Raw genomic sequence first — 27,715 nt, 5'->3', positions numbered from 1 at the left:
TTGAACTCAGTCCATTGGTTTCTTATAGTGCGTCCAAATTCTACTCAAAGGAATCACTAATCCAGAAAGTTTATTTCTAAAAGGAGAGATCTGATTTCTTGCCCTGAAAATACCAGATTAATTTATGTAACTACTGGGAAGTACCTTGTGTAATGGAGGCTTCCAAAAGGACAGGACACACTTCATTAGACAAGTATGTATTCAGGCACAGTAACTGCTGTGGGTAATGTTCTTATGTATCTGAGAGATTTATTATTCCATCTTTAAAGAAAGCACAGTTGGGAATCTAAAATTCCAAAGGCATTAAACTTTGTAGAATTAGAGAAGTAGAGAAAAATAAGACTATAAGGTATCTTGCATTTAACTGGTTCCATGACTTGCCAGTGTTCAACCTCAACCATTCTGGCTATTTAAACAAAATACTACCACTTCCCCTGGTAAACTTTTCCAGAGACCAACTGAATGGCCAAAGATCAATCCCACTTTTTTTTTTTTTAACCTAAATCCCCTGAATCATACTCTTGACCAAGCTGAACTCAGCCTACCAATGTCTCTCTCTACCAAGAATGCAAATAATCTTGATGTTGAATCATAAACTTGGGCCAACCTTCAAGGGGATTCATGTCTGAGATGAAAAGAAAAACAAAAATGCCAAAGGACTGGGCATGGGCTTTGACCCTTCTGCAAAGCTAGAAAATGTGAATCATCCCTTCAGTCAGCTGGCACCTAGAAGTGTTCATCTGATGTGTAGCTCTCCAGTACAATCAGTGCATGGAAAGACAAGAAAAATCAAAGTTCCACCAATGGTAAAGCTCACAAGAAAGATTGCCTTCCATATGTCCGGAGAGTCTTACCGTGAAAGGTCAAGAGTATGGGGTCAGGGTTCAGGTCCTGTCTCTGCCTCTTTTACTGCCCATATGATCTTTGCACATTACCATACCTTTTTGGACCTAAGTATCTTTACCTAGAAAATGAGCAAAACGATCATAATGACATAGCACCTGTGAAAAGTTTAGAAATGTGGTACTGACTATGGGGAAGAAAGTTTAAATCTTCTCTTAGAGTACCTATCAAACATGCATTCATACACTTTTATTTTTCATCATCTCTTGGGAACTCACTTTGTGCCAGGTGCTTAGTTAGGTGTGAGATTACAAAATTTGGCCAGGACCTGGAGGATAAACTAGGTGGATGGGGAGGTGCTACAGGCAAGAGTATAAAGGTACTGAGGTGCTAGAGAACATACAAGCCCAGCACGTGTAGGTAACAGAAAGCACCTCCTGGTAGCTAACACAGGAATTCCAAACCGAAACATCTGAGGAACTTTTTAACTGTGCCTCAGTCTGAATCCCACCTTGGAGATGCTGATTCATTAAGTCCAGGGTGAAACATGAGCACTGACTGGTCAGGCTAATAGTGATCACAACAGTCAATCCCAAAGAAAATCAATTCTGAGTATTCACTGGAAGGACTGATGCTGAAGCTCCAATACTTTGGCCACCTGATGTGAAGAACCCACTTACTAGAAAAGACCCTGATGATGGGAAAGACAGAAGGCAAAAGGAGAAGGTGGTGGCAGAGGATGAGATGGTTAGATAGCATCACTGACTCAGTGGACATGAATTTGAGCAAACTCCAGGAGACACTGAAGGACAGGAAAGCCTGGCATGCTTCCAGTCCATGGAGTTGAAAGGGTGGATACAACTTATTAACTGAACAACAATACTCCTGTGAGGTAGGCACTCATATTGGCCACATTTTTAAAGATGAAAAGCAGAAAGAGAAAACTCAAGTAAATATTAACCAAGATCATAATTAACCAAGATCATAAGTCTGGCCAGTGATGACAGGAGGACTTGAGCTGGGGAGTCCGGTTCCAGAACCCGAATCCTGACTGGTTCTACCATGTTGCTCTTCAACCCCTGACGGAAGACACAGATGAATCGTCAGGTCAGGAATCTCCAGGATGGACAGAGTACATGGGAGGGAGTGGAGAGAAATGAGGCAGGGGAGGTTGCAGACATCACTTCAGGAATAGCCTTGTTTGCATGCTTGAGGGTCAAATATTGAGGGCCTTCATTTGGTGAAGATGGATTTCAAGCCACTCAGCACACTTACATATTTTTGTCAGCCATGTGTAGAGGCATGCGTGTTTGGTTTAGGAAAAGGGATACTTAAGATTAGCAATCCAGTCCTTCACTTCTTTACTATTATATATTTAACCACCACTCTGTAACAATGCTGTGGATATAGAAGTACTGAGCCATAGCCCTGGCTTTCGATGGAAAGATGTATTTAACTGTGTGACAAAGAGCTTCAGATCCCACAGCAAAAATCAGCACAGGATATATCATGAGGGTCCAAAGAAGAAAATCATCATTTCAACTTGAAGAATCCATGGAAGCATCCCATAGGCAGAAGTATCAGGGACAGGGAAGGCTCCGGAGAAAAGAGGAACACAGGGCGTTAGTGGAATCAAGTTGAATATTAGCATCAGAGGTCCAGGCTGCAGTGAGAAAATGAGACTTGGAGAGAGGAGGAAGACAGGTAAGGGTGCAGTCAATAAAAGAAATTTGAGAGATGTAAGTAAAGCAGAAGCACAAAATGTCAGAGCTGAAAACCAACTTTGGTCTCTCAATCTGCACCTGATGCAAACTGCCTTATGTACTATTCCACCACCTGAAATGTCTCGATTAACTTTAGGACATCAACTGTCAAGTAATCACAAAGTGCTCTTCGGTTCTCTAGCCAAACTAATAAGGAACAGAGTTGTTAAGAAATATACCCGGAGCCAAAGACAAAACAGGAATGTTCTCTCTTTACCAGACCGCCTTCATCTATACACCTTCACTCAACCAGCTCCTGCAAGAAGGCTAGTAACCACACATGGGTCCTATTTCTTCTACATCCTGGAAGAACTGAAATGTGAAATGCATGCTAGGATGAGCATGGCTTTCTGGTTGGAGCTCTGCTACTGTCTTGCTAGGTGACTCTGGACCAATCACTTTCCCTCTTCATGCCTCAGGTTTTCTTCTATAAATGATAAGCTTTGACTAATGGTTTGGAAACTACTTTAGTAGCACTTCCCCTTTTTTAAATAAAAATTCACAGAAAGCACTGAGTTTTAATACATAAAACATAACCAGTACTAACTAGTAGATACAGGCTGGATAAACAACAGGGTTCTACTGTCTAAGTGCAGGGAATTACATTCAATATCCTGTGATAAACCAGACTTCCCTGGTAGTTCATCGGTTAAAACTCTGTGCTTCCAAAGCACGGAGTGGAGGTTCGAGCCCTGGATATGAAGCTAGGATCCCATATGCCGTGTAACACAGTAAAAAAAAAAGGAAAATTATGTTTACATATATATACATATAAAAAACTGAGTCATTTTGCTGTATAGCAGAAATTAACATTATAAATCAAATACACTTCAATAAAATTAAAAAACAAAACAAAACAAAAAACATGTCCAAGAGAGTGTGCTCTGATGAAAAAATCTGGAGCTGACAAACATGCATGAGGCGGCTGCCCATCTCAGAACTCCACTGCAAACTGTCGGATATTTTAGGAGCTTTTGGGCACTGACTTTTTACAATCCTGAGACCAGAGAAAAAGGGAAAGGCAGTGAAGGCTGTCACCGCTCTTGTGAGCTGGTGACAGACCTGCTGAACCGAGGACCAGCCAGGTCTCCTGGATCAAGTCATGGGGCTTGCGCGCAGGCGGTAACAGGCTAACAGCCACTTGCCAGTCCATACGGCAGGGCTGTCAGGACTGGCTGGCAGGCATTGGCCAGAACGTGCTACTGATTACAAGGGGCTGAACCGCAGGCGCCCAGGTGCAAACCCTGCATCTAGAAGCACGCAGCTGAAAGACAAATCCACGTGGCTCTGATGCAACGCTTCCAGGTGGCGCCTGGCAGCCGTAATGAGAGGGAGCCCTGGTCCAGGCTGGTGGGACACAGAGCCCACACTTCCAATTCCCCAAGGAATGTATTCAGAGTTTGAAAGAGTTGAAGGAAAGTGAAAGCAAGGATGTGGGTCTCCCATCCCCACAGAGCTGAGTGTCAAAGTTTGACTTTTTCAGTAGCACCTTCATTCAGGTTCCCATCTCAGAGGACAAGTCAGAACAGCGAACATTTCTCCTGATACCTAAAGAGAAGAAATCTAGATAGAAATGGTTTCCATTGCAAAACATTTGTCTAGACGTTCAAATTCCCTGAGAATGAATGAGTTTGTGTGTGTTTGGAAGGAGGGCATAATCAAGAAGGGAAGTAGACATTGAACACACACACATTAAAATCTATAAACCACAGAAAGGATCAGAGAAGAAAAACAAGAGTGTGTTTTCCTTTCCAACACAAACAGTTAATTAAAAATCAGTCTTTACAGTGTTCTACTAAAATTCCTAGGTCAAGCTAATAGTTTTTTGTATGGTTGGTTGCTTTTCATTTAAAAAAAAAAAAATTCCAACCTCCCTGCAGAGGCAAATGAGGATCAGGAACTCAGTATCTTGTTATCAGCTACGTGCAAGTTCTCTGCAGCTACCCCATCAACTTCAGTGCACTGTAATTACTTCTGGAAACAAATGCATACTTGTTGCGGCAGCGAGAAAGCCCAGAGAAATACATACACCTCATCATCTCACTTTCAAAGCAAAGCAAGCCATATAAATACAAAAAACTGTTACAAGAGTTTTTAAAAAAATTCCAACAGCCTTACTTGTCGTCAGCTCTGCAGTCAACACATCTCACAGCCCTGGAGACAAACACAGGAACTGCAGCTCTCTTCAGTTAAACATTTCCTCCCGAGTTGATCCTCTGTTTATTTGTGAAGCCTGAAAAGGCTGGGCGCAGAGAACACGCCAGTTTTCCTCAACAGCCAAAGCAGCAGCAAAAGTTGCTACCGCGAATTCAGAGCAAGTTTGCCGAGAGTCGCTGCTCCCCCGGCTGCGGCTCCGTGGTTGCTCTGAGCTTGTAAATACAAGCTCCGTGGACAAAGTCCCACATGACATCACTGGCAGCTGCTTATTGTTGAGTCTTTATTAACTGACTGTCAAAAAGAAAGGAGGGGGTGGGGAGCAAGAGTATCTTTTCTGCAGCAAAATCGGCATCTCCGAGCGGATTCCAGTGATGCAAGCGTAAATAATCCCATTGATTCAAATTTTCAGGAGCCTGGTTTCCCTCAGGTCAGATCCTTTCTCCCGAGAAAGGCAGAGAATCACCTCCTCCGACTGACGCTGGCTAAGCTGAAGCCATGCGGGAACCAGTGGGCTCCTGACAAGTTGTTACCCACCTGTTTCCAGTCAGCTTCAGAGTTTGAGGATTCATGAGTAAATGAATATTAGTTACGTTTTATATTGCCTAAGTGTGTAACAACTACTACTTATGTCTTATATTGCCCAAAAACTTTTACTAATATATATGTGTATGTATATATGCATATATATATATATATATATATATATATATATACACCTCCTTGACTGATACATGTATGTGTGTGTGTGTGTATGTGTGTGTGTACCTGGCTGACTTTTTCTCCTAGATGGCTTGTCCTAGGAAAGATGAAACTCTTTTCAGGTATAAAGTTTTTCAACTTGGGGGTAGGGCTCCCTGAAATGTACCCCAAATTATGTACGTGCAAATTGGAGCATTCTTTTCTGAGAAGAGCCTTCTTCAGATTTGTAATCACCTTCCTACACAACTCTCATCACACCAAAAATCAAATCAATAAATCATCTCTGTCAAGTATCTCTAATTATCTCAAGAAGTACTATAAGCCCCATCCACTTCCAATTGGCAGGATAAAAATGGGGGCCTCCCCTATTTTCAAGGAATCTCCCTTCTTCTGTGAACTGATTCTTACTCGTAGTTTTTATGGTTTTTCTCCCCCGCCCCAACCTGAGAAATCCACAAACCCTACACCACATCCCTGCTGTGAAGCTGGGACACCCTAGCCCACTGTTTTCCTTCCTTCCTCTGAACTGCTATAATGATGATGACTATTTATATTTATTTGCTGCTTTTTATATACTGATATATTTTTAGCTTGTTTTTTAGCCATCTGTGTTTCTGTCTCCCCAACTCACTTTGAAAGGTCTTTGAGGGCAGCCATTGTGTTATTTGTTTATACCCATACCTCCTGCCATCATGAATCTTAAGCAGAAATGGGGGGAGGAGGACGTTGAGGGCCAAGGCAGGAACAAGGTTAGCAGAGTCCATGGAATGGGGTGTATGTTTAGATAAGCTCTCTCCCTGCCCTTGGAAAATAATTAACTTGCACCCCCCTGTTACCATGTGAGTAGATGCTCTTTACCTCTTCCAAAAACTGTTTTTTCAAAGAGCACTGATTATTATTGATTTGGTAGGGTATTAAGGTCCCCAAATATTTCACTTTTATGTAGGAATCGGTAAAGATAGTGCCTATCTTACATGCCACTTATGGATTTAAATAAACTCTATATTTATGGGAAGCAAATTAGAAGTACCTAAAGTTTTTTACGTACAAACACTGACACCCAACAATTCCTCTTTTCCAAAGTGACCCCGCAAATATGCTCACAAAAGTTCCTTGCAACATTCTTTGTAAGCCAATCAAGTAGAGACACCATAAATATTCATTAATATGAGAAAAGATAAGTCACACAAATTGTAGTACTTGTATAGTAGAAAAAAACTTAGAAGGGGTTGAAAAAATTGAGCTTACAGTGCATATACTGACATGGAAAGAAGTAGGTAGCTTGTAGACTGAATACAGCAAATCATTGCGTATGATAGGAGGAATTATGCACATTATCAGCAGTGGTTATCCCTGGGGAATTTTTCTGTGTGGTTTGACATTTTTTTTTTAATGAAATGTGTTCCACTTTTGTTATTTAAAAAATAGTAAAAGTAAATATATGATTGTGCAATTTTAAAAATAAATCATAAGGAAAAACCTAGCTATTCCTTCAACAAGTGTCTGGCATATAGTAGGTGCTTAAAAAAGATCTATTGATTGGTTGCAGATCTGTGACATTTCTACCAAGATACAGCAGTATGGGCGGATGGATTGGGGTAACAAAGAAGGAGAGCAGGCACTGGGTTTTTATTCTTGATGGAATGACCGACCTCCTTTCCTTTACATTTAAGGACTAATTTGAAAACCTCTTGGACTCTGCCCACTTTAAGAAATGATTAAAGTTAAGTGCTCAGAACATAAAGTGCTGACCTTTCCCTTGTGCAACTGTTGTTTGACAAATGGAGTTTTAAGGTAAGACAAGCAAGAACCGCTTTGGTTCAGTTCACTGATCGCCAGCAAGCTCTGGAGGGAAACTCAGGAACCTGGTAAGGACACAGGTTTGCCCAGATCCTTGTCGTGGCTGGTGTAACATTAAGGAACCCTCCAGTGAGGGAGGTTAGGAAAGTCTAATCTACACAGAGTCTCTGGAGCTTTATTACAAGGGGAATCGGGACTTTGAAAAAGTCAGTGGTCAGGAGTTATGATGCCCAGCACATCTCTGTCTCCCCTACATACAGCCTCCAGGCCTCCATAGTAGAAGGTAACAAAGATAAGCCATATATTAGATACATTTTTCTTTAAGGAAAAAAATGACTGAAGATTTCCTCCAAGATAAGATAGATTTCCAAAGCACTATTTCCATTCCTCTAGAGAAAACATACTGGAGTCTTGTCTTACTTTATAGTGAGAAGATATCTTATGTCTGTAATCATGTCAAGAAAAAAATGAAAGCACAGCCATATTTCCTGCTTGTTTTTTATCATCTATTCATTCACATATCTTAGGATTCTGAGGCCAGAGTCTATTTAAAAGCATATTTGGAGCCCCTTGGGTGTGATAGGGTCACACATTCCCAACTGAGAGTTAAAAACAAGCATTTAACTTGACTTACAATTCAGGATTCCCTGAAATTCCCTGATTGTAATTGTACCAGGCTTCCCTGGTAGCTCAGACAGTAGAGTAAAGAATCCACCCCACAATGCAGAAGACCTGGGTTTGACTCCTGGGTCAGGAATATCCCCTGGAGAAGGGAATGGCAACTCACTTCAGTATTTTTGCCTGGAGAATCCCATGAACAGAGGAGCCTAGCAGGCTACAGTCCGTGGGGCTGTAGAGTCAGACACAACTGAGCGACTGACACTTTCACAATTCAGGATAAAAACAATTAAGGGAAAAGGGAGTAGGCAGGGCCTGCTGCCCCACCTTCACCAGGTGATCATTAACACTGCTGCCAAAATTACTTCCACCTGCTGAGATGCTCGCCCGGCTTCCCTTCCAGTGCCTTCCAGTCCTTCCTTCAGGCAATTTCCTCTCTCTCCATCAGGCTGTTCTCCCTCTTGGGGAACGGCTGGGCAGTTACAACAGGCATATATGTGTCTCTTTACCTGTTCATTATTTTTAAGGTGTTATGCTGTATTCTTCATGTTTAAGTGTTTTCTGTCTTAAAACTGGAAAGTCAGAGATGCTAATCATATCTGCAAGAGGTGAAACATAGCCAAGACCTGCTTTGGAGGTGTTTTCTGGTGATGGCAACGATAAAGACTGTCCTCAGATACAGTTTCTACCTCCAAGATCTAATCCCCCCTCTACCTTGGGCTTCCCTGCTGGCTCAGTGGTAAAGAATCTGCCTGTCAATGCAGGAGATGTGGGTTTGATCCCTGGGTCTGGAAGATCCCCTGAAGAAGAAAATAGCAACTCACTCTAGTACTCTTGCCTGGGAAATTCCATGGTGGGCTACAGTCCATAAGGTTGCAAAGGTCAGACAAGACTGAGCACACATGCATCTACCCTTCTCATCCTGACAAACACATATAACTACTGCCATTTTTAGGCATGGATATGTGCCACTTGCTTTAAATACATCATCTAATTTAAAATATCCTAGTGAGTTACATACTTTCATTACCAGTCCCCTTTTACAACCAAGGAAACTGAGGCTCAGAGAGAGATGTTACTTAAGTGATTTGACTCTGATCACACAGATAATAATTTCCACCATTTCAACTCTGCCTGACCTTCCAGTGTCCCAGGGAATGCCTAGAATCCCTAGATCCCTCAGAGGACTATAAACATTGAAAAGAGAGTTGGTAAACCAATATGAATAATGGCAAATTGGGTTGAAAGCATGTAGTCATCATTATGGGCTTTCCAGGTGGCACTAGTGGTAAAGAACCCACCTGCCAATGCAGGAGACAAAAGAGATATGGGTTTGATTCCTGGGTCAGGAAGATCCCCTGGAGGAGGGCATGGCAATCCACTCCAGTATTCTTGCCTGGCGAATCCCCATGTACAGAAGAACCTGGCAGGCTACAGTCCATAGGGTTGTAAAGAGTCCATACGACTGAGCAACTTAGCATGCACACACTCAGAGCCTTCATTACTCAGTTCTGAATTCTATACACAGATAGATGGCAGTGACCTTCAGACTTCAGTTTTGAACTAGTGTGACTACTGCTGCTTTCTATAACCCAGGCCCTGTGCTTAGCTCTCAGAGGAGATGTATTATAGGCCTCAAAGACCATGGGACTCATTTCCCAGGGCTTAGTCCCACAGTATCATGATGGAGTAAGTAAGTGCTCCATGCCCTTGGAGATGCACAAGATCCAGATACGAGGAGGAGAAAATATTGGAGGCAGGCATTTATTCATGTTTGTACCCTGTTTCCCTTTATGCTGAGAACCTTCAGTAACTTTGGTTCCTTTGCTCATCATGGTAATGGTTCTACCAAAGCTTAAGAAATAGCCTGTGGCCAGTGAGTCTGCCCTATAAAAGTTAACAGGATCAGAAATAGGAAGCAGAAATGTTAGGAGGAGTAACACAGGAACACTCCAGCATTTCCTAAACAAATTGCCATAGTTTTGAAGAGCATGAGTCCCTGGGGAAAGTGGGAAAGTGGTCCACATCATTCTCATGCAGATGGGCCTCAGACTGTATTTTAAGAAACACTGTTTATACCAAGAGAAGTAAATGTATGACCCTTTCATCTAAGATCAGACATTGATAAAGATCAAGTCCACATTTCCACGGAATGAGCACTGGGATCAATCAGCAAACTCCTGGTAACTCTCACCGATAACAGCCCACACCTTACACAAAGCTGGGGCACCAAGTGCAACTTGGAAAAGACAGCAGGTGCCACAGGGACGGTCCCAGACATGTCATTGGATAAAGTCATTCACAGGCTTTTCTTGCTGCTGATGTCACCGCCATCCCCCGTACACAAAGCCAACAAAAACAAGAGGGAACCATAAAGTGTGAAGTCCAACAAAGTTCAGATTACTCCCATAACAGGGGCTTAGATGCATTCGTGATAGGTCACATTTCAAGCCTAGAAATGCTTTTTTTCTTTTTCCAATGGGGGAGAGAGGGCTGCTTGCCAGTGCTCTCAACACATAGGCAGCCGATTTATTGGGTTGTTGACACCCTTGGGGCACCAGGAGCCTTTGGAGGGTGATAGGGTAGATGCCCCTTGAAAGAGGAGGTGGAGGGAAGAGATTTAAAAAAATTGAGCATCTGTGACAATTGACCCGGGACTCGCCGTGGAAATGGGGTGCTACTCCCCTCCCCCAACACATCTGTGCTCCAGGCCCAATCCCAGGAGGTACAGCGAGGGTTAATGCTCGCTAAGGTGCTGGAGGCTCTGATGAAAGGCCTGTGTGTAAGCATAAAGTATCACCACAGAAGCTGAAGGATTTGATTTCAGCTTCTTCATTGTGATGTTGACAGTGCATACTGTGAGTTTGACATTTTTAACTACTTTGCAGGCCCCAAATAAAAAGGGCTGGGTGAGAGTCTGTGGGAAAAGAGGGTAAGAAGGGGGCCATAACCCTCCCCAACTTTGATTTTATACAAATCAGTGCACAGCATTAAAGTCTGCAATTGCAAGCCATGTCCAGCAATGCTGCTTCGGAGATTTGTGTAAATTCAGTAAACTGGGAGATGCACATTGCATTCCTTCTAACCTGAGAACTGAGTCTTTATGAAACCAGAACCCACGGGGAGGCCTCAAGGGACCCGGCTGTCTGTAAAGTGAGAGTATTTTATGGTCTGCGGTGATTGTCTAAAGAAAAAGGCCCTGAGTTCAATTTTCACCAGCTATGGAGAGGCCATTACAATCAGAGATAAGCTCTCAGGAAAGGAAGGGGATGGGGACAGCCACTGGTTGTTCCCAGCTCGATGCCTGCCACCAGGATTACTGGGTGATTAATGCCTATGATAAAATCTGCCCTGAATGGCACTGACAGTAAGATCCCTATGGTTCCTGAAACCTGGGGCTCTGGCACATACTAGCCCTGCTCCCATCTCCTCTTACCAGCCCTGGACATTAGCCAGGGATGGGACACAAGGCCTAGAGAAAAGGCTGTTAACAGTCAGGATGCCCAGGAAGGAGGTGCCCCAGAGGAGAGGTAAGGTGGCTCCCCAGGGGACAGTGCCCAGGCTTGGAAACCCCTGCCTACTTTTGCCCAAAATATCAGCAGAGCCCTGGATTGGCTTGGGCCCACACAAGAGGCCCCAGCATTCCTCCTTTCATGCTGATGAAGCCTCTTACGTTGAAAAGACAAAAGAGGGGACTGTGGTAGGGAAAGTGGGTCAGGGGTGTGGTGGAGGGGAGGACTGGAGGAGGAGTGTCCCTCTTTTCTTCTTTCCTCCTTATAGTTTCCTTTGGAAGTGCACACACACACATACACACCCAGGAGTTCTTTTTTCTGGCCTAATATTTTAGGCCCCAGAAACATCTTATTTCTTGGCAAATATTCCTCAAGGGCCCTATAGAAAGCATGCTTTACAGATCAGCGAGAGAGGCAGCCATCTCTGTAGCATGTCCCCAGCTAACCAGTCCTGGGAAGTCAGCAGCAAGGGCAGAGACTGGGGAGGTGGGGGCACAGGAGAGCAACAATCTCAGGTGTGAAGAACACCCATGGAAACGCAGGCCCACGCTGCAGGGGATGCGGCAGAAAGGCTGGGCCCCAGGCAGCATGGCAGGTCCAGGACAGACCGGGGAAGCAGTGGCCATCACGCAAGCAGTCATGGTGCACATCTGGCCTCTTCACCACCCTCTTCGCCGCCAAAAGTCAGTGCCTCTCCTTTACTCACATGCCCATGCAAAGCTCACTATGGTGTGGAGATATGACCTTTTGTCCAGGAAACAGTGGTATTAAAGGCCCATGTAGGGAATTCCCCAGTGTCCCAGTGGTTGCAATGCTACACTTTCACTGACAAGGGCCAGGGTTCAATCCCTGGTCGGGGAACTAAGATTCTGCAAGCAGTGTGGCCAAAAAGAAAGAAAAATTACATTAAATTTTAAAAGCCTCCATAATTCTGCTGAGAAGTCAGAAAGGCTAAGGGACCGAACTCTAAGCTCTAAGACCTTTGGAGGTAGTAAAGCCCTCAGATCTGTCATCACTGCTGTTTTAGATTATACACCTTAAGTAAATCCAGGGGAACAGATTTAAAACAGATTAAGCCTTTTAGATTATACACCTTAAGTAAATCCAGGGGAACAGATTTAAAACAGATTAAGCCTTTTCCAGGTACAATAATCTATTTTGAAACCTAAAAATCTGTTGGTGAGGAAATTATTTTAAAGCAGAGACTATTAACAAAGGAGAATAACGATTGAATTTATTGGTTATCACTTATTATTTTGACAAATTGTAGTAATGCCAGTCCTATTGATCAAGGTCACAAGATGCTATTGTTAGATTAGAAACTGTTTAAGAATATAGCTAATACTTCTGGAATAAACATAAAAATTATGTTACTGACCTATTGAAAAGCACAGGGAACTACACTTAATATCTTATAACTTATAATGGAATAGAATGAAAACAGAACATAAGTGTGCATATGTATATATGTGTGTGTCTAATACACATATACATACGTATATGAATAAGTATGAATCAAATATGCATGAATCATTCTGCTGAACCTAACACAACATTGCAAATTAACTATACTTCAATAAAAAGATAAATTCTTTGTTTTCTAGGAAGAGTGTAGTCAATATAATAAGGAGGCTTGGGAATGTTATTTTAGCAATAGGATACTTTTGAAATGAAATCTTGGGCAGAATTTAGTGACATACAACAGTTCAGAGGGTAGTGTCCCTGGAGAGGTCCTACAGCCCATCCTGCATCCTAGCCTGACTCCCACCTGCAGGAAAGAAAGAGAGAAGATATACATTTTACAGATGGGCTGGATGAACTGAGCTAAATGAAATCATGCTTTCCCTGTTTACTCCACCCTATATTGGACCTCTGCCCTCAGCTCCTTGGCCCATACCCCCTGCACCACCCAACCTGGCACTTAATGATGCACAGCAAGGACTTGTGTGTTCACATCTGCCTCCTGCAGGCAGCTCTTACCTCCCAAGCAGATTGTTGTCATCCTGACGCAGAGACCATGTTTCTGTGTATCAGTAGTTCCCTCTGTGCCAGCCTGGTCCTGGGCATGCACAAGCTGTTTGTTCCAGTTAGAGAAGGAGACTTAAAGTCACTGGACGCCTAAAAGTTAGCAGGCAGGAAGATTTGATCCAACTTGGGATGCCAGTGACAGGCTTGAATGGGAGGTGAGGTGGCGGGGATGTGGGCATCAGAGTCTCAGATAAGGAAACCTGACTGTCTTTCTTCTTTGTCTTTTTCCTTTTCCTTCTTCAGCACCCTCTTTGAAATCATATGTCAGATGCAGATGATCATTTCCACCTATTTCCTGAAGATGCAATCAGCATCACTTAATAATGGTGAACAGTATGTTGAAAGTCCAGAGAAAATAATATATTATCGTCTAACAAATGTCATGTGAACTTGAGGGCTACATGGAAGCACTAATCTTCAGAATCACTATCTTTTAATTTGCAATTGTATTTGCTCATTCATCCGCTGAGTCATTCACAAAACATTACATGAAGCAGTTTACAGTGTACACAGCAAATCTTCATTGAGCACCTCCTGAATTCCAGGCTCTATTTTATTTTGGGATCTGAGCAGCTATGAACACTCATAGAACATTCCTTGGATTTCTACTGATTGGGAGATATAATGGAAAAATACACTGAAAAAGATATTTCAATCCCCATTTTCATAAAAATAAAATCAACCTGTAGAGGCACTACTCTAAGGTCCAGAGAGAATAACTGAGATTGTGAGTTAGAGAAGTGAAGCAACCTGACAATACAGTACAGGGAAGTGAGCGTGATGGACCAGCATCTTGGATACAAAGAACTAGTTCCTGGGGGAGCCCAGTTCTTCACTGGAGATGTAATTGTTGACTGCATGTGAACTATGGTCTATATGAGGTCAGAAAGTCCAAAGGTCACATTTAGTGAAACATAACAGCTTGTCAGCCTTTCCTGGAACACATTACATAGTTTGGAAACAAAGTAAGCAGGTCTTGCTCTCATTTCAAGGCAGAGATAAGATGTTTCCAGCAAACTTTTTGGGTCTTGGACTTGGAGGAAGCAACCCCTACAAATGCACTCTCCAAAGCAGGTAAAAGCATGCCCCACCCCCACTCCCCCACCCAAACTTCCAAACCAGCCCTACAACATGTCCAGTCCTAGGAGAAACTCATTCCTTCTGGGAGGGAAGAAGGGTGGATATGTCAGAGGGTAGAAGTGGGTTTGTCACTAACTTTGAATAACATATCACCCCTCTGGTGAGCGAGTAGGAAGGAAAGGAGGAAAGGATATTCCAGAATCTGTGAGGTGAGGACAAGTGCAGAGAGGGGGTTATTCCATGATACATATGGGCACAGGAGCACCCTGACCTGAACCAAAGACACTGGCTCAGGACCTAGCCCTACCCCTCTGACACTGTAAGTATCTGGGTGCATTATGACACTTAACTCTGGTTTGCATTCTAGATTTATTGCCTATTTTACTATTCTTTCCCTGTCCTAAGCAGTTTGTTCCAAATCATTTTCTCTTTTAATTCATTGCCCTCATGTTCCATTTCCTCTTGATCTGTATTTATGAGCTGCCAGGTCCACGTGAGGCACTGCAAGAACCATTAATAATGCGTCTGTTCCCTGTCACTCTAAACAGAAAAATATCTGCCCATGGTCTCCCAACCCTCTGTCCTTGCATTATTCCATGGCTTCAGTTGTAACTCCATGAGGTAGTTTGGAAAACAGTTGGTATCAACCCACCTAGGATGAAACTTCAATACTAAAAGGCAAGCATCCTGGGAAACCCCTTAGTCCAGGCAAAAGAGGGTTGATTACTCTAAACCCACCACAGTTTCTATTAGCAACTTCCCAGGTGGCCTTCCTGGAGGCTTTCCAAGTTTCCCTGGTGGCTCAGATGGTAAAGAATCTCTCTGCAGTGCAGGAGATCTGGGTTTGATTCCTGGATTGGGAAGATCCCTGGAAAAGGGAATGGCAACCTACTCCTATATTTTTGTCTGGAGCATCCCATGGACAGAGGAGCCTAGCTAGTGGGCTACAGTCCATGGGGCCACAAAGAGTCAGACATGACTGAATGACTAACACTTTTGAAAGCCTCAAAAAACAAATGCAAGTGGAAATGGCATGTTTCTACACAAGTCCCTTAACACTTACTGGATTGCCATCAGCCCCTCTCATGTCAAGATTCTACTTGGCTTCCTCTTTTTCCCACTGAGCCCCACTTCCTGCAATAACATAAACCTCTGTTCTATTCCATGTATCCCTCTTCCCTGCCATCCTTCCTTCCTTCAGCATTATCCCTTACCCTTGGGCGACCTCCTTTTCTTCCCCAACCTATTTCAGTAACAGGTGTTTGAGTAAGCTGTGAAGTCTCTACAAGAGATGTTGTGGTACGCCTTCCTGGAAAGGCTGCATGTTTTAGTGAGAATTTAACCTGTGTGCTTGCACTGCTAGACCCCTCCACAAGCAGCAGAGAGCCTCCATCAGCCAGTTCCTCAGGATTTGCCTCACCCAATGGCCCATCCTTTCCAAAGTGGTTCATCTCCAGTTACTGATCCATGTAGGAATATAAAGGTCAAGAAATTCCAAGTTGACTTGGGTCACTCCAAGGCCATATGCATTCCCCAGCTGCCTGCAGGGCTGGCTGGGGTTCTGTTGGGCCTGCATCATAAATCACCTTCTCCTTGTGTTCTGTCCAGATTCCTCCCCGCCCTTATGCAGGTGTGCATCTCACAACACCCCACAATAGCCTAAATCACTCAATGTAAGACTTCCTGCTTTCAGAGAACCAAACCTATATTGTAACCTCCAACATTGAGAACTTTACATTATTAAAAAGAGGAAAGTACAGTTTCTCCAGAGTAATCAGCAAAGTCTATTTTCTTAGATAACCAGGATATCGAATCAGGATGAGAAATTGCTATCTGAAAAACCACAGCACACGCTGCAAGGTGGAAACAACTGAAGAGAAAACCTGGAAGAAACACAAAGTGGAAGCATAACGGCAGCTTTAATAATTGAATAAGATGCATAAGGTCAAATAAGTGTAGTGGAAACTGTAGTGACCATAAGCACTTAAGCAGCACTTAGTATGTGCCCAATGCCTTTCACAGTGCTTTGTGTCTTAGCTCAGTTGAGTCTCATCACAACAGGGTGAATTAGGTACTTCGATTATCCTCATTTTATGGTGAGGAAACTGAGGCACACATAGATGGAGTGAGTGCTCAAAGCTGAACAGCCAAAGTGTGGGAAGAGCTAGGATTTTAACTAAACAACTGGCCCCAAAGACTCCCCCAATCTGTTATTCTATATGATGTGAATATAATATGTGTACTCCACGTATCTATAATCAAACTAGAGAAGAGGGTAAATAGTAGTGAGAAATCAAGTGGTAAGGAACCTGAAGACACACAGGACTCAAAGGGACAGGTCAGATGGGACATGAGAACAGCCCATCACAGCAGAGATCTTGATTCTATAGCAGGATCCTGGCCTCATGTCCATCCTTCGCTTATATCACAGGAGGCCAATTCAGGGTTGATCTGCCTAGGTCTGCATGAGAAGGCAGATAAATGAATGTACCTGGACAGAGAAATGCAGGAATAAAGACAAATCTTGATAGAAATAGGAAGTAAACTTGACTCAGTAGAAGGGAAACAAGTGATAAGGTTAATGCCCTCATCCCATGGCAATAAACATCCCCTCCAGCATCAATAGACCACATAAATATTTTGATGGCCCTCCTTTCTCCCTGGATAAGGAAATCCTCTGTATTAAACTGAGATACAGCCAAGCCCATTCTCAAACTTGTGGGTATCACTTAGGTACCTTTCTATCCTCATCTTGATTCCACCATGAAAATGCAATTCCTTTAATTCCCAGAAAATAGGATAGATAACAAAGAAGGCAATGGCATCCCACTCCAGTACTCTTGCCTGGAAAATCCCATGGAGGGTGGAGCCTAGTAGGCTGCAGTCCATGGGGTCGCCAAGAGTCGGACACAACTGAGCAACTTCACTTTCACTTTTCACCTTCATGCACTGGAGAAGGAAATGGCAACCGACTCCAGTGTTCTTGCCTAGAGAATCCCAGGGACGGGGGAGCCTGGTGGGCTGCCGTCTATGGGGTCGGACAGAGTCGGACACGACTGAAGCAACTTAGCAGCAGCAGCAGCAAGACAGATAAAGAACACACCCTGAGAAACTTTGGCTTCAGTACATAGCACAAATAATAGATAATGAAATTTTTTCTTTTCCTTTTATCCAACCAGGATGCTGCAGAGAAACTAGATAAACCAATGAACCAACACATCAACCCGAGGGCACAGGGGTGAGCCTTGGATTCCTTCCCTCATACTCAGGAAGCCCAAGTCGCCTGTTTTCCTTTGTGAATTGTCGGCTCACCCATGAGTTACTGCTGAACTGAGATAACCCAGGTCACTTCTGCTTCTCAAAGATGAAATTTTAAACCACATGCTACCTTCTGCTTCTTGGTAGCACAAAATAGAAAAAGTTGAAGATAAATAAATTTTTTAAAAATCCTACGTTGCAGATTATTCATATTCCAAGTCTTTAGTCAAGCAGGATCTACATTTCAGTGTCTCTGTTTCTCTGAGCTCTGTGTACTATTCAGATGGATGTGGAAATTGAACCCCAGGCTAGATACGTAGAAAGGAAAACAGCTATTTTCTCTTTTACGTGGAAATCCTATGTTCCACAGAGCACTATGGAGAAATGAACAGCTTTAATAACTTGGGATGATGGCTCCCTCTACCTCAGCCAGTGTAATGTAGTCATGGTGCAGCATAAATCAGACTGTCTAGTGCAGACTGTCTCTTGAAGGCTCAGGGAAGCCTCTTACTCACTTAGAACAAATCAGCATGGTTTATTTCCAAGACAGATTCAGCACTTCCCCACAAGCTTTAATCACCTCTTGGTACCTTAGAACATTCAATGCACACACCCTCAGAGGTAAGGGAACATTGTGGAAGGACTATGCTTTTGTGTGTGATGCTTCCATCCTGAATACATAAAAATAACATTTTTTAAAACATTAGTCATTGTTTTTAAGACCATATCTCAGGCATTTGTGCAAATACAGAAATACATGACCCACCCAGAATGTGTAATCAGTACAAAGTCTCCCCACCCCCCCACACACATAGAGTTTTGGAACAAAGTAGTTCCAAACTCAATAACTATTTGCAATCACTTATTAAAAAGCTCAGCTGATATCCTGTTTCTTCCAATTGCCTTCCTCTTTTCTGTCTTCTTGCCCATCCTTCTCATGTGATTTAAGTCAAGAAGAATGTAATCATATCTACATTAGGCACTAGCACTCACTCTTTTTCAGAACTGTTTCACACGGAATGACCTCATCACAAGTTAATCCTCCATTGCTGCTAAAATAAATCTCTATTGAATGAGGACATTTGTTTCCCTCCCTTCAAAAGGCGTTTAAAAAATTTTTAAAGTAAACTTGGGAAGGAAATGTCTCAGATGCATCTGGGTTCCCAGAGAACAGCATCAAAATACTGCATGCTTATAAGTCATGTTTGGAGATGGTTATCTAATAGGATGTCTGCATCTCTTTCCTTTCCCTGCCACTTCCTGTTTTGTGGGATTCTTCCGCTCCTATGGAAAGTGGCTCCTTCTGATTGGAACACACTGGCTAACTAGGGGCCCTCTGTTCCACTTGGTGGAATCTCATTGGCTATTGTGAAGCCCAGGTGTCAGTTTGGGAATGATCCTCCTAGAGAAGGCATCTGGCCCTGGGACCTTGACAAGCCGACTGTGACAGGTTTCTCCAACTTCAGTGGCAGGCTGAGCTTCCAGGTGATTACATAATCCTGCTTTCTGGCCTACTCATGTGTTTGGATTGGAGCCATTTCCCTGGAAGAGGGCTGAACCAAACAGGGCTATCTGCTCACTGACCACAGTTCAGTGCCTATGAGCTGAGGTCCCCTCTGAAATTATGAAATATCCCCTTATCTTTTCCAGGCCACTCAGACCCAGGGTTCTCAAAGACATGCATTTGGAAATAGGAGATCTTCCACTTGCCTGAAATGAGGCGGGAATTTCACTTTTCATTGTAAATCACTGTTAAATTGGAGAGCTCTGCTGGAAAAGCAGGAGTTAATGCTAACATTGGCTAGAATATATTCCTTTTTTGCAATATTGGGCATGCCCATGTAATACACATTCAACTACATGTGTACACCAGATGAAGATATGGATCATGCAGAGGTTAACTTAATGTATACACGTTTTCCAAAGACACAACACCACGTCCTGGAGAAATAATTAGAAGACTGCTTTTTGGTGAAGCTTAATGCTGCTAGTATGTAAATTTAGGTGGCCTCCTATTGAAAAAAACACAAATCCACAGCAGGTGGTGGTTTAATTTAATGACAGAATGATAAACTGCTGAAAGGGATACTGTAGACCAGTGGGATTTTTTTTGTTTGTTTGTTTTTTGGGTTTGGTTTTTTTTTTTTTTTTTTTTTTTGGCCACTCCTCGAGGCATGTGGGATCTTAGTTCCACAACCAGGGATCAAACCCTGCAGTGGAAGCACAGAGTCTTAACCACTGAACCACTACAGCAGGCTGACCAGTGGTTTTTAAAGAGTGGTCCCTTGAACACAGCATCAGTGTCACCTGGGAGCCTATTAGAAATGCAAATTCTCAGGTCCAACCTCACCTACTGAATCAAAAACTCTGTGAATGGGACTCAACACTGTCTCAACAAACCCCAACCCCTCCCTTGCCACAAATCTGTTGATCAGATACACACTACTGTATATGAAAGAGATAAACAACAAGGACCTACTGTATAGCACAGGGAACTACAGTCAATATCTTATAATAACCTACAATGGAAAAGAATCTGAAAAAGATTATATATATATGAGAGAAATGAAGTTGCTCAGTCATGTGCAACTTTTTGAGATCCCATGGACTGTAGTCCTACCAGGCTCCTCCATCCATGGAATTTTCCAGGCAAGAGTACTGGAGTGGGTTGCCATTTCCTTCTCTAGGGGATCTTCCCAACCCAGGGATCGAACCCAGGTCTTCTGCACTGCAGACAGACGCTTTACCTTCTGAGCCACCAGGGAGGCCCATATATATATCTTTCGTTGCATATATATCTGTATCATTTTGCTGTACATCTGAATCATTGTAAATCAACTATATTTCAATAAAAAATAATTTAAAAATACCCCCCCAAGTGATTTTGTTGCAAGAAAAGCTTGAAAACTACATTCGAGGTGAAGCTAGAACTTGATATGGTCTAATTGAGGAAGTGTGAGGCTTACTCTAAGCAGGGGTCCCCAGTACCAGGGGACAGATACCAGTCCATGGCCTGTTATGCACTAGGCCACACATCAAGAGGTGAGTGGCAGACAGGCAGGCAGGTGAGTGAGCTAAGCTTCTGTATTTACAGTCACTCCCAAATGCTTGCATTTCTGCCTGAGCTCTGCCTCTTGTCAGACTATGGAGGCATAATAAATATAATGGGGCTTCCCAGGTGGCTTGTGGTAAAGAACATGCCTGTCAATACAGGAGACATAAGAGATATGGGCTCAATCCCTAGGTCAAGAAGATCTCCTGGAGGAGGGCATGGCAACCCACTCCAGTATTTACTCGTGGAGAATCCCATGGACAGAGGAGCTTGGCCTCTTGGGTCGCAAAGAGTCAAACATGACTAAATTGACTTAAACTGTCTTAAATTGACTAAACTGTCTCCCCCGACTCGTCCCCAGTCTGTGGAAAAATTGTCTTCCGTGAAACTGGTCACCTGGTGCCAAAAGGTTGGGGACTGCTGCTCTAGAGAGTTACACATGCTCTCTGAATCATCACTCCATCATGATTCAGTCCTGCTTCAGCTATATCTAATCCACGCTATTCCTACTTTCTCATGAAAGATGCTACTAGTAGCAGCTGTCTAATTCCCTGCTCCCACACAATTATACCCCCCTTCCCCATACACATAGTAGTAATTAGCTGTAACATGTGCAGCTCTTCAGACGTCCAGATGTATCAACTCACCAAGAAATTCTATTCAAAATTCCTCCATGGGGCAGACATAAAACTCCCCATTTTATAGACGCTGGTAATCGAAGTTGCCAGTGATCTTTCAATTAAGACTATAAAAATAGATCTGGGTTTACCCTTTGTTCTAATGAATGGCATGTTTCCAGTCTCATGGTCCAGTCAACCTCGACATCTGAACTCCTCTAAGACATTCTCTAAGTCTCATTCAGCCTTGACCAGGTAAGAGACTGGGATAGGGATACACTGTTATCTATTCAAGATGTCTCCAGACAGCTAGTAAAAAAATTTCGTAGATAAAATCATCTTACAGAACAGAATTTGGGATGATGCCTACTGTTGCTGAGGTCATGGTGAAACAGGCATCTTCATACAATGCCAGCAGGAGTTGTAAACTGGTACAACCTTTCTGGGAAAAAAATTTGGCATATCATTTGATTTAGTAATTACACTTCTTGGAACTGACCAAAAGGAAATTGCCCAGAGATGGAAAAAATGATTAATATATAAGAAATTTCTCTCTAACCATATTTTTTAAAATGAAAAAAGGGGAAACAAGCTACATTTCAATAATACAAGGTTAAATAAGCTAGTTCTTCTACAAGATGGACTATAAAGTAGCCAATTATAAATTGATTCTTGAGCACAATTTATTAAAAAATAATCACAAGGTAAAGTTTAGTGAAAACACAGGATGCAAAATTTTATAAACAGTGAGAGCCTATTTTTTCTTAATTGTAAGTTAACACATAGTACCTATGTTCATGGGAACACACAGAGATAGGCACTGAAAACAACTGAATAGAAATGACTGATGTATTAGGAATGGTTACAGTATTTTATTGGGCTGCCTTGGTAGCTCAGATAAAGAATCTGCTGCAATGCAGGAGACCCGGGTTCAATCCCTGGGTCAGGAAGATCTCCTGGAGAAGGGAATGGCTACCTACTCCAGTACTCCTGACTGGAGAATCCCATGAACAGAGGAGCCTAGCAGGCTACAGTCCATAGGATCACAAAGAGTTGGACATGACTGAGTAACTGAACACACACAGTATGTTATTATGCCAAATTGGGAAAAGATCCATACACATATGCTTGACTATCCAAAATCACAATAAATAGAGATCAAGGTCAAGTTTGTCTGGATCAAAGCTCATGCATTGCAGACTCCATTGTCTACTACTTCTCATAGCTTAAGTGGTCTGACGTATCGTGGTTAGAGTTAGGAATGCCAACTAGGCTTTCTTACTTTTCTTTCTGTTTTACGGAAAGGAACATACAAAGTGACATTTTGTCATAAGTCATAGACCACCTCCATCTAGATTTCCTCCACGTATTTCAAGAAAAACTGACCATAAAAATTATAATCATTGAATGCATAATACATTGTAGGCTTATTAATCATTTTATGTGTTATTTCTTTTTATAAGTTCAATATGCTCTAAAGTTCTATACACTATATATGTGTGTGTGTGTGTATATATATAAAATAATGTTTTGTATACTGTTACATTCTAGGTACTAATCACCTTATTTTGCAAATGAGAAAACTGAGACTCAGAGGGTTGAAGAATCTGCCCAGTACATGCAGGTAGAAAGTATCAACTCTAGACTTCAAACCATCTGTTGGGCTATAGAAAAATCTGTGCTGTTCTGAATTTCTCCACTCTGAAATATTTCTAGAGAAAAAGATTCCTCCAACTCCTCCCACCTCTCATGCTGTGGGAGTTTCTGTGTTTTGGCATAAATAAGATCTTGGCATAGTGCTAATCATTAAAAAAGAAAAAGTGAGAGCCTGGGATTAAGCATGAGCCGATATTAGAGATAATAGGCAGATCTGGCATTTTATCCTTAGCATCTTCAGCACAGAGTTCATTAAGAGTTTATATCTTCAATAGTAAAAGTTCGCTCAGCTACAATGAACTCAGACCCTTAGTAGGGCCTCATTAAATACTTAAATGTTAATGATCAATTGAAGCCAAACATTCTCTATGTTTGTGAAAACCTGTGTCTCAGAACTACCCAGTAAGCTGCCAACACAAGTGCCATGTGACCGGCTGGCCAATGATATTCTCACTGAGTGCCCCATCGCTTCCTTCCCTTGTGCTTCTAATCCCTAACCAGTTCCTGAACACCTCTGTACTTGACCGGGGGCTTATCTTCTTGCCCTCACTCACTCTTGAGCCCTGATGCTTTAAGTGGGTAGTTTACCATCACCTTAATTTCCTCCCTCAGGAGTCTCTCACTTGTTATTGGATCACATTTAACAGTGTCAACTTCAGGAAAAGAGGTACCAGATGATTCTTAAGGTGTGGTGCTCCCAGTAGGTTTTCCTCTAACTAATGAGAATCATGCATGTTCCTTTAGATGTAACAAGAATACTAGCTAAGTTCATGCCCAGTCTGCCTTCTCTTAATTCTCAGAGTAGGGGCATGAGCAGATTAACACTAACAAGATCATGTTAAGAGATAGGGGGTAATATAATTTTGTGCAGTACCAATCACAAAAATATGGTGTCATAATAAAATCAGGTTTGTTGATCTTTCAAAAAAAAAAAGAGATGGGGGTAAAGTCAGTTGGCACTTGATCCCATTTGAGACAGCAACGCGCACGTGCACACGCACACGCACACACACAGTACCTTCAGGAACAAGGCAGTGACCTAAGAGAACAAAAGAGTGGGGACAGTGAGGAATGGTGGAGACTGTGATGAGCAGCAAAGTTCATAGCCAGCAGCAGATCTACAGTTTTTAAAGTACTTAGTGGACCAAACAAAAGAGGTGTGCAGCAAGTTCATGATCTCTACTATATTGGACAATCCATTTTTTAGCCTGGATTAATTGCACTTCTATCAAAAAGTTGATTTCACACAAAGATAGAATAATGGCATTTGTCCTAGGGGTGTGTCCTGGCCCTAATCTCACAGGCCACCTCTGATGCCATGGAAGTTATCCTCATTTCCCTTCATGAAGCAACAGGTTGGCACCAATTTCACCATCATATCAGTCATCATATTTTGCAAGAACAAATGGTGAGTGAGAACAAGAACTGGAGAGCCAGGTGGCCTGGGTTTGAATCCTAGTCCCCCATTTGCTAGCTAGGTAACCTTGAGGAACTTACCTAATCAGGCTCAGATCTGTAAAATGTGAAGACTAATGGCACCACCATTTCATAGAGCTGCTGTAATTACTTATAACAATGTCTGGCACAAAATAAAGACTCATTGTCAGATAACAATCATTGCATGACCAACTGAAATGTCTCATGTCTGCTTTGGAGAAGATAACCTGAGGATGACATACTCAGTAATCTCTCAGTTGGGCAGGGAACACTGGAAGGGAAAAATCTGGAACTAATTACATCTTCCTGGGAAAGACACTGATGTGGATGACAGAAGAGGGGTACATGTTGTACACACAGGCTCCATCTGAAGGGAAGGATGGGAAAAATCCTCAGTGTGGCAGAGGAGAAGCAGGCAGGGTTTGAAACTGGGTTTGTCCCAGTCTGAAAGGTGGATGGTACAGGGAACGAGTTAGCCTACATCACTTCCCTGGACTGTGAGGATGAGCTTTTCCTGGCACCTGCCTCTCCTCCAGCCTCTCTTGGATTTTTTGTTTGTTTTTGACCACACCCTGTGACATGTGGGAGTTTCCCAACCAGGGATTGAACCTGCGACCCCTGCCTTGGAAACTTGAGTCTTAACCACTGGACCACCAGGGAAGTGCCTCCCCTAGCCTCTCTTAAACATCCTCTTAATTTGAAAACATGTTGCCATCAGCATCCAACTCATGCTTGTCTCTCCACAAATCACCCATACTAGAAAATCACCTTTTTCTCCCTGACTCTAACAAAGAGGCCAGATTTTTGCAAAGAAAGCAATTTGATTTTCTAAATTACAAGAGAGTGTAATGATTGCTCACTTTATTTGCATTTTAACCTTTATCCCCCATCAAGACTTTCCAGTCACTACAGTTCAGCATTTTTCAAATCATGGTCCATAACCTGTTGATGGCTAAATCAGCTTAAAGAGTCCAGAACAGTATTTTATTATGAAAATAAAATAGAAAATGTTAAAATAGGATTAAAAGGAATAGAAAATAGACTGCAAGCATTGTACTATATATATATATATATATATATATATATATCTACATCTGCCAATTATGTCCTAATGTAAAATGAATTTCTTACTGAAGGTTCGTGATTGAAATGGTTTAAGAAATACTGCTTTAATGCCCCATCGTCTGATGTATTTGGGTGCTGGCTTAATAGAACTCATGGTTCTTTTCTTTATTTCTCTCTCTCTTTCTCTCTTCCTCCCTTCCTTCTTCCATTCATCACAAATATATTGAGAGCCTACTGAAAGCCAAAACAATATGTAGGGGAAGGGAGTTCCAGGCCAAGGGACCAGAGGCGCAGAGCCCTTGAGACGATAATCTGCGTGGTGCGGGAAGAATGGCAGGAACCCAGTGTGGTTTGGAGGCAGGAACGAGGGGACAAATGGGTGGCAGATGAGATAGGGTAATGGACAAGATTAGGACTCTGGCTTGCACCTGAAGCAAGGTGCAGACCCACTACTGTTTTTGGAGCAGAGGGCTGATCTGACCTCACCAACATTTCTAAAAGAACACTCGGGGAAAGACGAACTGGAGAGAAGTAAAGACAGGACATGGGGACACCGGCCAGGACAACTTGTTACCCAGGGAGTAACATGGTGGGTGACTCTAGCCAGAGAGAGAGCAGTGAAGGTGTCAGATGTGCTTGGATGTAGACTTGACACACTGATGGGGTAAATGCGAGTGTGAAAGAGATTTGAAAAGGTAAGAATAGATCCAAGGACTGTGTCTGAGAAACCAAAAAGATGAAGCTGCCTTTCCTGAGAAGGGGAAGCCTACAGGAGAAATAGGTTTCAGGAAGAAATGAAGAGTCATTCTGAACATGTTAAGGCTGGATGCCTATTAAGTATCTAATAGGAGATGCCCAGTAAGCCTCTGGGTATAGGAGCCTGGGATTCAGAAGAGAGATCTGGGATGGAGGTATAGATTTGGGAGTTGTCAGTATATAACTAGTATTTAAAGCCATGAGGCTGGATGAGATCACCAAGGAAGTACACATAAATAAAGAAGAAAAGATATTCAGACAGTGAGGTCATGTTCAAGCACTTCATAATTGTCTTCATGCCCACCAGATGGCCAAAGACCCTTTATATGTATGTAGGGGACTGTACAGAAATATCTGGACTGCAGCATCAGGGAAGCTGCTCTTCCTTCTTGCAATAAACAGTGACTGACTGCCTGCTGGTGCCAGGCATTTACAACCTTAAAGTGAAAAGAAGATACAAAAACATTCAGTCTTGAAGGAGAAGAAGAGACTTGCTAATGAATATGAAACTCAAAGTGATGTGATTTCCACAGGCAGAAGAACTTTCATCAGGTCTCTCTCTGCTGCCTGAAAGCAAACTCAGCCAGGAGGCTGTGCACAGTCAAGCCCCCCATGGGCTAGAGCAGAAGCCCATCTCCGCAGGAGCCCCACCCCGATCCTCCAAGACCCCATTCCTGCCTTCCTTCTTCACTGACCCACCCTCAGCCTGCTCTGCCTCACTTCCCAGAACTCCAGGACATTTCTCCCAAGAAGCATCACCTCAGCTGGACCTGGTGAACACGGTAATCTCCCCCACTGTCCATCCTGAGTATCCTTCTTTCAACACTTTTAGGGAAAAGCATTGTGATTGGCGGTAGGTGAAAAGGGGTCCTGACAGCTACAGCAAACCACAAAGCCAGACAAGAATAGGAACAGCCCCATAAGCAGGCATAACTGGTCAAGCCTCATTTTAGTGAATTATCCTGTGTCTTTAAATACCATTGCCTAAGGCGTTGTTTTTGTTTACAGTGGCCCCTCCTAGATATCTAGAAGGAAAAATTGCTCTTTTTGCCAAGCCCTGGAGCAAAAGATTCGCCTACTTTGATAAGCAGTTTTCTGTATGTTTTCTCATATTTCAGAGTGTTTGTTCATAAAAATGCTGTAGTGCGTGTACGGTGTGTGTGAGGGTATACTGGGTTGGCCAAAACGTTTGTTTGGGGTTTTCTGCACGATCCTTTGGAAAAACTCGAATGAACTTTTGACAAACCCAATAATACGTTGCATGTGTGTGAATGTGTGTGAGTGGTATATATGTGTGGATGTGTGTGTGAATGCCTGTGAGTGTGGGTCTGAGTATGTGAGTGATGTGTGCTATATGTGTGTATGTGTGAGTGG

At 42.8% G+C, this 27,715-nt stretch overlaps 1 protein-coding gene across 8 annotated transcripts in view; it reads right to left on the bottom strand.

Annotated features, from left to right (window-relative positions):
- The window catches only part of NCKAP5 (NCK associated protein 5), a 1,117,154-nt gene that overhangs the window by 996,698 nt on the left and 92,741 nt on the right, over positions 1 to 27,715 (bottom strand). For 4 of the 8 annotated variants that reach the window (XM_070476292.1, XM_070476294.1, XM_070476297.1 and 1 more), the window contains exon 1: positions 4,725 to 4,977. The exons of 2 other annotated variants lie outside the window; for them this stretch is intronic. The gene's annotated coding sequence lies outside the window, so the exon portion shown is untranslated. Of the gene's footprint in view, positions 1 to 4,724; positions 4,979 to 27,715 lie in introns of those variants that run through there. 2 more of the 8 variants (XR_011491008.1, XM_070476298.1) reach the window with 1 other exon arrangement.

The sequence above is a fragment of the Odocoileus virginianus genome, chromosome 13 (genome assembly GCF_023699985.2).
Source record: "Odocoileus virginianus isolate 20LAN1187 ecotype Illinois chromosome 13, Ovbor_1.2, whole genome shotgun sequence".
Classification (NCBI taxonomy): domain Eukaryota; kingdom Metazoa; phylum Chordata; class Mammalia; order Artiodactyla; family Cervidae; genus Odocoileus; species Odocoileus virginianus.
The sequence above is the reverse complement of the archived record's forward strand: the minus strand, read 5'-3'. Positions and strand labels throughout refer to the sequence as shown.